General features: G+C 44.1%; 1 protein-coding gene across 2 annotated transcripts in view; it reads left to right on the forward strand.

Moving 5' to 3' along the window:
• Positions 1 to 6,248: 6,248 nt before the first annotated feature.
• The window catches only part of DGKB (diacylglycerol kinase beta), a 784,212-nt gene continuing 777,292 nt past the window's right edge, over positions 6,249 to 13,168 (forward strand). The window contains exons 1-2 of one of the 2 annotated variants that reach the window (XM_089654573.1): positions 6,249 to 6,495; positions 6,638 to 6,715. The gene's annotated coding sequence lies outside the window, so the exon portion shown is untranslated. Of the gene's footprint in view, positions 6,716 to 13,168 lie in introns of both variants that reach the window. The other variant, XM_089654572.1, reaches the window with a different exon arrangement.

Raw genomic sequence — 13,168 nt, forward strand, 5'->3', positions numbered from 1 at the left:
CTCGTGTGGTCCTGGGATTTTTGCTCACCGTTCTTGTGATCATTTCGACCCCACAGGGTGAGATCTTGCGTGGAGCCCCAGATCGAGGGAGATTATCAGTGGCCTTGTATGTCTTCCATTTTCTAATTATTGCTCCCACAGTTGATTTGTTCACACCAAGCTGCTTGCCTATTGCAGATTCAGTCTTCCCAGCCTGGTGCAGGTCTACAATTTTGTTTCTGGTATCCTTTGACAGCTCTTTGGTCTTCACCATAGTGGAGTTTGGAGTGTGACTGTTTGAGGTTGTGGACAGGTGTCTTTTATACTGATAACAAGTTCAAACAGGTGCCATTGATACAGGTAATGAGTGCAGGACAGAGGAGCCTCTTAAAGAAGAAGGTACAGGTCTGTGAGAGCCAGAAATCTTGCTTGTTTGTAGGTGACCAAATACTTATTTTCCACCATAATTTGCAAATAAATTCTTTCCAAATCAGCCAATGTGATTGTCTGGATTTGTTTTCTCATTTTGTCTCTCATAGTTGAGGTCTACTTATGATGCCAATTACAGGCCTCTCTCATCTTTTTAAGTGGGAGAACTTGCACAATTGGTGGCTGACTAAATACTTTTTTGCCCCACTGTAGATATACGTGATTTTACACACCCGTGCCACCCTGTAGCAGTATTTCTGCTATAGGGCGATCGGAAAGCAGATAAATAATAGTAGATTGCAGTGGTAGCATGTACCTGGTAGCAGAGACTGATATGATGAGGAAGGTCTCTCTCACACCTCTGACTCGGGGGCCCCTGATAAGGTATACAAGGGCCGGTGTCCACGCTGGGCAGGTGAAGTCGTCAGAAGGCTCCAGTAAGCAGGCAAGCTGGTAGGCAGCAGACAGAGGCAAGCAGCTGAGACGGTTGCTGGTAGCGGACTGTGGGTCAACCGGAACAGCAGGGTACCGGGGACAGAAGCAGAGTCAGGCAGGCCGGGTAATACAAAAACATGATGGACCGGGTACAGGACACAGGCAAACCAATCAATGAAGCAGGAGCCAATGGAGCAGACAGAAGCGGAGGTCAGAGGACACGTCAAGGTCAGTGCAGGCAGAGTTCAGAGAGTAGTCAGGACAAGCTGGGTCAGCAATTGGAATCAGGATACAGAATACACAGGATCACAGGAGGGTGAAGACAAAGCAGCTGATCCTAAGCACTGGCCCAGTTTCAATAGCCAACATCTATCACAAGTGAATACAAGCGCATGTGCGGGTATGCTCATTAGCATTTCTTCGAGCACAAAAGGGAACATGTTATAGCCTGTTCACAGAAGTTCTTCCAGAGGAGCCATCTTGTTTATTGGCATGCCCTTCCTTACAAGTAGGAGCATTTTTTTCCCCCTCGTCTTTTCACCTCATCAGGTGACCAGGGCCAGTCTATTCTCTTCTTCTATACATACATTACTTATTGTGATTGATGTTATGAATTTATTTCCAGATGGATCTTTATTTTTCTCTAGTATGTACAAGAAAGCTTATTCTTCAGTTCTAATGAAGTATGACGAAACGCGTAGACTCACCTAGATTCTCAAATTTTAGCTTCCTAGGTGTGTGTAATGTACCTATTTTTCATGTTAAAAGATAAGGTCACCTTTGGGAACTGAACCCGTTTTTAGGGTGGAACATGTAACATGTTTCCCATAGTTGCAGCTGTGCCCGCTGCCCCCCCCCCCGGGAGATAATATGGGGAGAAGTTTCCATGTAACATTTGTCAAATTTGAAAACAGCACGGCCATGCGGGGCTCTGCCCACACGGCCGTGTCATTCTTTCATGGACTTCCGTGAATGAATGAATGAACTGCAAGTCCCAGCAGCCTTAGCGGTTGTCAGCTTGTAGTTTTCAAAGAACTATCACGGCGTTGTGGAGCTCCATAGTAGTTCATTGAAGCTCCCTCTCAGTATACTTGAGGAAGGTTAGCTTACATTTAAAGCTGACCTCCAGACAAAACAAATATTGTCTAAACACAAGACCAATGTGTATTATTCCTTGAATCTCGGTGCGCTTTGTGTATTTCCAGATCTGTGCAGTAATCTAGTGTGAGACTTTCCCTCTGTGCAGGAGCTTCCTGTAATAAAGACCACTCACTGCTGCTCTCTCTCCTGGTGCAGGGTGACTGGTCTTGTCTCCGCCCCCTCCTGTAGTTTTCTGCAGGCAGCCTGTAGTGGGTGGAGCCTGTTGGGCCCCTCATAGATGGGTGGAGCCTGTTGGGCCCCTCCCAGAGCTCTGCTCTCTGCACAGATGATGTCACTGCTACTTTTACAAGGTAATTTCTGAGTTTGCCAAGACATTTAGCCCACACAAGCCACATTTATATCCTTTCTGGCATTTGAAAAGATATTTCAGTGAAAGTTTTTGAGTCTGGAGTTCATCCACCAGTGTATATCTTTATCTCCATTCATAAGATTCCCTTTAAAGAAAAATCTTCCTTGGAAAAAAATGACCACAAATACTTCTCACTGTAAAAAGGACAGACACAGGTCGCTACAAAAGGGTTCATCATTACCAAAAATAATTCTTTCCCTTCTGTTCTGTACGGCTTAGGCAGCGCTAATATGTCCCCTGGGGTCTCGGAGCTGTTATGTAACCACAGGTAACCCCCAGTGGGGTATTTATGCTTTGTGCTGCCCTAGGCAACACAAAAATCGCCCCCCCCCCAGTGCACCCCCACTGTCTCTAGTGCACCAACGTTTGCTGGGTGGAACTTAGTGGTCGGCCATGTCTTTCTGTGAAGGTGTCATTAGTGCTATGAGCGGCGAGAAGGTGTCAGTTAGTGGTATGAGCAGAGGGAAGGTGTCAATTGGTGGTATGAGCGGCGAGAAGGTGTCATTAGTGGTATGAGCGGCGGGAAGGTGTCAATTGGTGGTATGAGCGGCGAGAAGGTGTCAGTTAGTGGTATGAGTGGCGGGAAGGTGTCAATTGGTGGTATGAGCGGCTAGAAGGTGTCAGTTAGTGGTATGAGCGGCGGGAAGGTGTCAATTGGTGCTATGAGCAGCGAGAAGGGGTCATTAGTGCTATGAGCGGCGAGAAGGTGTCATTAGTGGTATGAGTGGCTAGAAGGTGTCAGTTAGTAGTGTGAGCGACGAGAAGGTGTCAGTTAGTGGTATGAGCGGAGAGAAGGTGTCAGTGCTATGAGCGGCGAGAAGGTGTCAGTTAGTAGTATGAGCGACAAGAAGGTGTCAGTTAGTGGTATGAGCGGCAAGAAGGTGTCATTAGTGCTATGAGCGGAGAGAAGGTGTCATTAGTGCTATGAGCAGCTAGAAGGTGTCAGTTAGTAGTATGAGCGACAAGAAGGTGTCATTAGTGCTATGAGCAGCTAGAGGGTGTCACTTAGTGGTATGAGAGGCATGAAGGTGTCAATAGTGCTATGAGCGGCGAGAAGGTGTCATTAGTGCTAGGAGTGGCTAGAAGGTGTCAGTGGTATGAGCGGCGGGAAGGTGTCAGTTAGTGGTATGAGCGGCTAGAAGGTGTCAGTGGTATGAGCGGCGGGAAGGTGTCAGTTAGTGGTATGAGCGGCTAGAAGGTGTCATTAGTGCTATGAGCAGCTAGAAGGTGTCAGTTAGTGGTATGAGTGGCTAGAAGGTGTCATTAGTGCTATGAGCAGCTAGAAGGTGTCAGTTAGTGGTATGAGCGGCAAGAAGGAGTCATTAGTGCTATGAGCGGCTAGAAGGTGTCAGTGGTATGAGGGACGGGAAGGTGTCAGTTGGTGGTATGAGTGGTGAGAAGGTATCATTAGTGCTATGAGTGGCAAGAAGGTGTCAGTTAGTGGTATGAGCGGCGAGAAGGTGTCATTAGTGGTATGAGCGGCGGGAAGGTGTCAATTGGTGGTATGAGCGGCGGGAAGGTGTCAATTGGTGCTATGAGCAGCGAATAGGGGTCATTAGTGCTATGAGCGGCGAGAAGGTGTCATTAGTGGTATGAGTGGCTAGAAGGTGTCAGTTAGTAGTGTGAGCGACGAGAAGGTGTCAGTTAGTGGTATGAGCGGAGAGAAGGTGTCAGTGCTATGAGCAGCGAGAAGGTGTCAGTTAGTAGTATGAGCGACAAGAAGGTGTCAGTTAGTGGTATGAGCGGCAAGAAGGTGTCATTAGTGCTATGAGCGGAGAGAAGGTGTCATTAGTGCTATGAGCAGCTAGAAGGTGTCAGTTAGTAGTATGAGCGACAAGAAGGTGTCAGTTAGTGGTATGAGCGGCAAGAAGGTGTCATTAGTGCTATGAGCAGCTAGAGGGTGTCACTTAGTGGTATGAGAGGCATGAAGGTGTCAATAGTGCTATGAGCGGCGAGAAGGTGTCATTAGTGCTAGGAGTGGCTAGAAGGTGTCAGTGGTATGAGCGGCGGGAAGGTGTCAGTTAGTGGTATGAGCGGCTAGAAGGTGTCAGTGGTATGAGCGGCGGGAAGGTGTCAGTTAGTGGTATGAGCGGCTAGAAGGTGTCATTAGTGCTATGAGCAGCTAGAAGGTGTCAGTTAGTGGTATGAGTGGCTAGAAGGTGTCATTAGTGCTATGAGCAGCTAGAAGGTGTCAGTTAGTGGTATGAGCGGCAAGAAGGAGTCATTAGTGCTATGAGCGGCTAGAAGGTGTCAGTGGTATGAGGGACGGGAAGGTGTCAGTTGGTGGTATGAGTGGTGAGAAGGTATCATTAGTGCTATGAGTGGCAAGAAGGTGTCAGTTAGTGGTATGAGCGGCAGGAAGGTGTCAGTTAGTGGTATGAGCGGCAGGAAGGTGTCAGTTAGTGGTATGAGCGGCAGGAAGGTGTCAGTTAGTGGTATGAGCGGCGAGAAGATGTCATTAGTGTTATGAGCAGCTAGAAGATGTCAGCTAGTGGTATCTCCTAGATTGTAAGCTCGAAAGAGCAGGGCCCTCGAACCCCTCGTGTATTGTATTGTTTCTGTCTTGTCTCATGTTCTGTCCCCCCTGCTACTGTACAGCGCTGAGCATACCCTTTGACGCTATATAAATACTGTATAATAATAATAATAATAATAATGAGCGGCGAGAAGGTGTCATTAGTTCTATGAGCGGCAAGAAGGTGTCATAAGTGGTATGAGCAGCTAGAAGGTGTCGTTAGTGATATTAAAGTGGCGGGAGAGAAACAGAAGAAGAAAGATACAAAATGGCAATATATAATAATATAATGTATAAAATATGCTATGTATACTATAGCTAGATAGATATTGATATATATATATATATATATATATATATATATATATATGTATATATATACATATTGTATACTGTCCATATATATATGTATATATAAATTTACAGGATAGGATTCTAAGGTATAGCATAATTAAAAAAAAAAAAAAAAAAAAATTATATATATATATATATATATATATATATACACATATATACACTATATTGCCAAAAGTACTGGGACACCCCTCCAAATCAATGGATTCAGGTGTTCCAATCACCTCAATGGCCACAGGTAGATAAAATCAAGCACCTAAGCATGCAGACAGATATCTAACACTAAATATAATAAGTCAGAGAAAAAAATATATATATATATTTAAATGTGTAAAATATATTTTAAAAAGGATGATTCTAAGGAATGGCACTTACTGCATAATTGCAACAAACTGCAAAAAAAAGAAAAAAAATATATATCAACAATGATTATATATATATATATATATATTCTCTATATATATGTATATATATAAATTTACAGTATAGGATTCTAAGGAATGGCACGGACACCCCTCCAAATCAATGGATTCAGGTGTTCCAATCACCTCAATGGCCACAGGTGTATAAAATCATCACCTAGGCATGCAGACAGATATGTAACACTAAATATAATAGTAATAGTAAAAAAAAAAAATATATATATATATATTTAAATGTGTAAAATATATTTAAAAAACGTATGATTCCAAGGAACGGCACTCACTGCATAATTGCAAAAAACTGCAAAAAAAATGCATATTAATAATTATGATTATTTATATATATATGTGTATTACATATAATAAAATCTACATATATACTCTACTAAGGAATGCCACTTACTGCATAATTTAAGGCGAGGGGCAGGGGAATCCCCCGGGGCGTACAGACACACATACACGCGTGCACACGCACACACAGCGTGGGCTCTATGACATCACATCAGTGTTGCTGAAGCTGCGAAAGGCTGCAGGATCTCATAGGGAGGGCAGCCCAACAACTCCCCCCACCCTCCCTCCATCCCTCCTCCTCCCCTGGACCACCGCTTCCATCCACTCCATACAGAAAACACAGCCATGGAAGGGAGCTGCTGGAGGATGGGGGGGAGATAAACAAGGCAATCAATTGTAATGAATGCTCAATTAAATCCGCTAGATGGAGCAAGCTGCAATCCAGTTTGATTTCATTAGTGTGCCAAGCTAGGGAGAGAGGGAGAGAGAAAAAAAAAAATAAAAAAAAGGATGCTCATGTCTGAACGGCGTAATTAGCAGCGAAAAGAAAATTGCGAGAGGTAAAAAAAAAAAAAAATCCCAGTCTGTGGCTGTCTGCATCCTTGCTGCTGAGCCTGACATCTCAATGTAAGCTGTCTCTCTCTCTCTCTCTCTTGCTGTCTTTTTTTTTTCCTTTCCCTGGGAAACTGGTCGTCGGTCCAGGAAGGCACCCGAGGCGAGCGTCTTTGCACTTTAATGAGATCCAACGCCACGGTCGGACCTGGTCGCTGACAGCTACAGGTAAGTGGCTTTGCACCTACCAGCACATATTTGGTGTTGCGGATCTGCGGACTGTTTTATTTAACGTCTCGTCTAGTCGCTAAGCCTCCTACAGCATGGTACAGTTTGGATGGCAGTCGTGCAATCAGTGCCATTTTTTTTTAATGATTATTATGTGGCAATTATTATTATTTTGTATCTTTTTTTTTTTCTTTTTTCTTTTTTTTTTAATGCAGCTTTGGCTTTGCAGTCTTCCCGATTAGCACACAGATTTATTGCTAGCGATGCTACAGGACGAGGTTCGGCAAGGGTTAAGCCAAGCCGCAGGCAAATCCGGCAGGAAATTCATATGTAAAAGTATTTAATTGACAGCTGGTAGGGACTAGGCGCTATCCATCACGCAGGACGCTGTGCATTTAGCAGTGCAGCTGTGCCGAGCCGCTGGACACTGCCTTACTTTTACGGACATTAGAGAAGAGTCCGTTTACCGTCGTATTATTATTATTCCCCCCCCCCCCCCCATTATTTTTATTTTTTTTTTTTTATTCCTTTAAGCCGCTGTAGTCTGTCGCTGCTCATTTCACAGCTTGTCAGGCTGGGATGGAGATAAGACGCAGGAACAGAGCCGGTAGTCATGGTGGTTTGAAAACAAACAGCGTCCATGGGATTTGTCTTCAGCTAAATTGGTCCGAGCGAAGCATGGGATTTCTGGTTCAAGGAAAACACCAGATAAAAATACGAAGATATAAAAGTAGGACGGAGAGCCCCCTGTCAATTGTTTTATTTTTGTTGGTGCGTGTTTGTGTTGATGCATGGCGACGAGTTTTGCAGGTGTTTTGGTGGATCTGCTCCAACTGTCATGGAAATGAGCGACGGCTTCGAGGTGATCGAATTTATATTGATGAACACAAACAAGGTCGATATAAAGATATAGGCTCGTTTCGCAATTCACCTTTTTTTTTTTAATCTAAGGACTGTACAGGGGAGCACTAATTACATATTAGGGAAAGATGTTTTTACAGGGAAGGAAAGGATTCTTTTCACTCAGAGTGATTAAAGAAGAACTTTTCCTGTTAATCCCCTCTTAGCTCCTGGGCAATAGGGGATCATGGGGCCCCTGGGTTCTCGCCAACACTCAAACCACTCCCAAAAAAGTTGTTGAAAGGTACCGGGACATCTCATGGGGCCCCCTACTGACCCAGGGCCATCAGGCAGTGCCCGAGTGCCAGAATGGTCAGTCCGCCCCTGACAGTGAATTAATACTTCCCAGTCAATCAGTATGGTTATATCAATAGTTATGATTATATATATATATATATATATATATATATATATATATATATTTTTTTTTTTTTTTTTTTAATCTAAGGACTGTACGGGGGACAGGGGAACACCAATTACATATTAGGGAAAGATGTTTTTACAGGGAAGGAAAGGATTCTTTTCAGTCAGAGTGATTAAAGAAGAACTTTTCCTGTTAATCCCCCTTAGCTTGTTTGCTGGGCTGAGCTCCAACAACATTCTCACCTGTCCAGTGAACAGGAGCGGACTGGCAACTCATGGGGCCCCTGGGCAATAAGGGAACATGGGGCCCCTGGGTCCTTGCCCACACTCAAACCACTCCTAAAAAAGTCTTTGAAAGGTACCGGGACATCTCATGGGGTCCCCTACTGACCCTGGGCCATCTGGCAGTGCCCGAGTGCCAGAATGGTCAGTCCGCCCCTGACAGTGAATTAATACTTCCCAGTCAATTAGTATGGTTATATCAATAATTATGATTTTATATATATATATATATATATATTTTATTTTATTTTTTTTATCTAAGGACTGTACGGGGGACAGGGGAACACCAATTACATATTAGGGAAAGATGTTTTTACAGGGAAGGAAAGGATTCTTTTCAGTCAGAGTGATTAAAGAAGAACTTTTCCTGTTAATCCCCCCTTAGCTTGTTTGCTGGGCTGAGCTCCAACAACATTCTCAGTCCCAGTGAACAGAGGCGGATTAGCAACTCATAGGGCTCCTGGGCAATAGGGGCCCCTGGGTCCTCACCCACACTGAAACCACACCCAAAAAATCCTTTGAAAGATACCAGGCATCTCATGGGGCCCCCTACTGGCCCCGGGCCCTCAGTCAGGCAGTGCCCGAGTGCCGGAATGGTCAGTCCGCCTCTGACAGTGAATTAATACTTCTCAGTGAATCAGTATGGTCCAGGGGTGCCATTTTCTTTGCTGGTATCATCAGGGGCAGGCTAACTCTTCCAGGTCCTAGCAGCCAGCTCCTCTGTGCATGCGCAGTGTCTCCTACATAGTTACAAAGCCATCTCAGATGGGTGACATGGGTATCCCAGGAGACTTCAAAAGGAGGGGGGGGGGTACGCTCCTTGAGAGTTAGGGACTGATGTGAATATACAATATATATGTAAAGCGCTGCGTAAATTGACGGCGCTAAGTACCTGAAATAAATAATAAAATATTTCTTGCAAAATTTATTTTTTATTTAAGGACTTTTCAGAGGACAGGAGAACATCAATTACATATTAAGGAAAGATGTTTTTCCAGTGAATGGAAGGATTCTTTACAGTCAGTGTAGTTAAAGAGGAACATTTCCTCCTAATCCCCCCCCCCTTACCTTATTCATACCTCCCAACTGTCCCTGATTTTGAGGGACTGTCCCTTATTTGGAACAAAGTCCCTCTGTGTCTCATTCCTCTACATTTGTCCCTCATTTTGGTCAGAACTATATAGTTGTATATAAAATACACTATTTATCAATCAAAATGTTTTTCCCAATGCTACACCTTTAACCCAATTTCTAAATTGTTATATCTGTAAACTTCAAAAGCCAATAAAAAGGAATAGTAGTGGTTAAAAAAAACAATTGTGGGTTTAACTAATCCTTTTTTTGTCTAATTCTCCTTTAAGGGGGCGTGACAGGGGGTGTGTCCTATGCCTACATACATTTTCTGATAGGTGTCCCTCATTCCCATCTCAAAAAAGTTGGGAGGTATGTCCTATTTGCTTGGTTGAGCTTAAACAACATTCTCACGTGACCAGTGAATCAGTGTCGTCCAGTGGCACCATCTTCTTTACTGGCATCATCAGGGGCAGGCTGATTCTTTCAGGTCTTAGTAGCCAGCCCCCTGATGATGCTCCTCTGCACATGCGCAGTGTCTCCTACATGGTTCCAAAGCCACCTTAGATGGGTGACATGGGTATCCCAAGTGACTTCATAAGGGGAAAAAGGGAGAAATCATTCTTGGAAAATGTAATTTTCCCCAAAAAAATTTATTGTGATTTCCTGATAGGGAGGTGGGGGAAATAAAAACGTAATACCCCTTACCGTGTTTGCTGGGCTGAGCTCAAACAGTATTCACACCTGTCCAGTGAATCAGTATGGTCCAGGGGCACCATCTTCTTTGCTGGTATCATCATGGGCAGGCTGACTCTTCCAGTCCCCTGATGATGCTCCTCTGCGCATTTACAGTGTCTTCTACATAGCTCCAAAGCCACCTGGGATGGATGACATGGGAATCCTAGGAGACTTTAAAAGGGGAGAAGGGGGAGCAGGAGCGGACTGACAACTCATGGGGCCCCCAGGCAATAAGGGATCATGGGGCCCCTGTGTCCGTGCCCAAGCTCAAAAAAGCCTATGAAAAAGGTATCAGGGGCATCTCATGGGGCCCCCTACTGACCCCGGGCCCTCGGGAGGTGCCCGAGTTTCCAAATGGTCAGTCGCCCCTGAGGGGGAGATGTTATTCTTGTAAAATGTATTTCTACCCACATTTTATTGTGATTTCCTGAAGGGGGGGAGATAAAATTAATTAGAGAAGTAAATGGAAGTGAAGGTCTGCTCTCAAGTAGATCTAAACCCACTCACTAAAATCTCTTTTATGCTTTAGGCTCCATTTTGTGGATGGGGGGTGGCAAGAATGTGCAGTTGAGTCACGTTTTTGCTGCCTGCCAACCATTCCCTTTAGGCTGCAATAGTCAGTAAAGGGGATGTTTACATGCCATAGCCACAAAATTGACCCGACATGCAGCGATCAGCGAGCTTCAAGCCCACTGAACACCACACATTCAAGTCAATAGGAAGCGCCACAAACACAATGCAATGTACAAGGATGCGGTATGATTGTCAACAAAAATGGGGTTAAAACAGGCAATGAGGAGGCATCACGTTGCTTCCTCACTGCCTGTCAGTCCAGAAATGGATCGGGCTTCAGAGGCAAGGGAGTTCTAGATGCACGTCTAAATCTGCCCTTACTGAGTAATTTGCAGCAACGTGGTTTAGTGGTTAGCAGCATTAGAATCCTTGCTTCAGTTCCCAACCAGGACAGTACCTACATGGAGTTTGCAAGGGCTTGCGTGGGTTTCCTCTGGGTATGCCAGTTTTCTTCCACGCCCCAAAGGCAGGCTGGTAGGGTAATTGGCGTGACTGAGGGCGCCTAAGTTTTCAGCCTCGCCTCCCAAGTGCATTGGACCCCCAAGGAGAAAAGCACTCTACAAATACAAATTTCAGTAAAAACGTACCTGGTGATCCTGTCCTTTTTCAGACACCTTATGTTATACGGTCTCCCAGTGGCAGAACTACCAGGGTCATAAAGGTCGAATCTACAGCTGGCCCCTGGTGTTCTACCACCATGGGGGGGCCCCAAGACAGTAAGAAGGGGGTCCACTGCAGAACATGTGAAAGGGTCCCGATGTTGGACCACAATAAAGGGCCTTGCAATGGGAGTAAAGGGCCCCGGGATCAGTGGGAAGGGCCCTGGGCCTGGAGGGAAGGGCCCTATCAGGGTTTCTTAAAGGTTCTAGTTACACCTCTGGGGCTCCTATGTTGACACTCTGTCACATACCCCCCCGGTTAAGACAACAGGTCAGATTGCCCTGGCATGGTCCACTATTCTCACTATTAGGAATCCAATGCAATGCATAGATGTGCAGTTGACAGAAAAGTGAGTCACTTTAAGACAGGAAGTGACTGAAAAAGCTGCAGGAGATCAGCAGCACTGATGATAAAAATGATGAAGTAGAGTGACAACAACATATTACAGGGAAAACATGGCAGGTAGACAGTACTTCAAAACTCTGTCTAGTTAGAAATTGGGTCTACTTTAAGCCCTTTTAGAGGAGGTAGTAATGGCAAAATCAATAATGGGATTTAAAAAAAACCCACCGAGATCATTTTATTAGATTCCTGTAATAAATGCCTATAGAATTGGAATGCTATCCCCATTTGGTAGGGGATTTCTGGAGCACTCCAGTGGTTACTACAATGTTTTCTATGAGGCATTATGGACGAGGGTCTTGCTGCATATACTGTATCTATCCTAGAGTTAAAAGTTCACATATAATTTGGCTTTGGCCACCAACTTGGCATATCAAAATCTTGACGAATATTATATAAGCTTAATAGATTTACTGAAGCCCTATTTGAGATTAGCATGCCCTTTATGTCCAAGGCCATGGCCCTCAACTTGGGGTATCAAGATCGTGGTGAATATTATATAAGCTCAATAGACTTTGTAAAGCCCTGTATGAGACTGATGTCCCAGAAGACTTCTACGTCCATTGCCAAGGCCATCAACTTGGTATATCAAGATCTTTTTGAATATAATATATGCCTAGCCGACTTTGTAGCCCTACATGAGAATTGTGTTCCAGAACTCCATGTATGGCCATGGTCATGGCCACCAACTTGGTATATCAAAACCTTTGATGAATAATATATAAGCTGGGCAGACTTTTTGAAGCCCGATTTAAGATTTGTGTCCAAGAAGCTATTTTATTTCCATGGCCAAGGTCATCAACTTGGTATATCAAGATCTTGGTGAATATTATATAAGCTTAACAGACTTATTGTAGCTCTATATGAGATTTGTGTCAAGGAATCTGATTTATGTCTTTGGCCATGGCCACCAGCTTGGTATATCAAGATCTTTGGTTTTTAATATATAAGCTTCGTAGACTTTTTGAAGCCCTATTTGAGATACATGTCCCAGAAGCTATTTTATTTCCATGGCCAAGGTCATCAACTTGGTATATTAAGATCTTGGTGAATATTATATACGGTAAGCTTAACAGACTTATTGCAGCTCTATATGAGATTTGTGTCAAGGAACCCCATTTATGTCTATGGCCATGGGCCACTAACTTGGTATATGAAGATCTTTGGTGATTAATATAAAGGCTTGGTAGACTTTTCAAAACCCTATATAAGATGGGCATCCAAGAACCCCTTTGTGGCCATTGCCATGGCCACCAACTTGCTCCATCAAGATCTTGATGATTATTATATAAGCTGTTTAGATTTATTGAAGCCTTATATAAAAGTGGCATCCCAGAATCTCTTTTGTGTCCAAATCCATGGTCACCAACTTGGTATCTCAAGATCTTTGGTTATTTTTATATAAGCTTGGTAGACCTATTGAAGCCTAATATGAGATTATCATCCCAGGACCCCTTTTATGCC

The sequence above is a fragment of the Staurois parvus genome, unplaced genomic scaffold (assembly GCF_062004578.1).
Source record: "Staurois parvus isolate SC_StPar_1 unplaced genomic scaffold, SC_StPar_1.0 ptg000779l, whole genome shotgun sequence".
NCBI lineage: Eukaryota > Metazoa > Chordata > Amphibia > Anura > Ranidae > Staurois > Staurois parvus.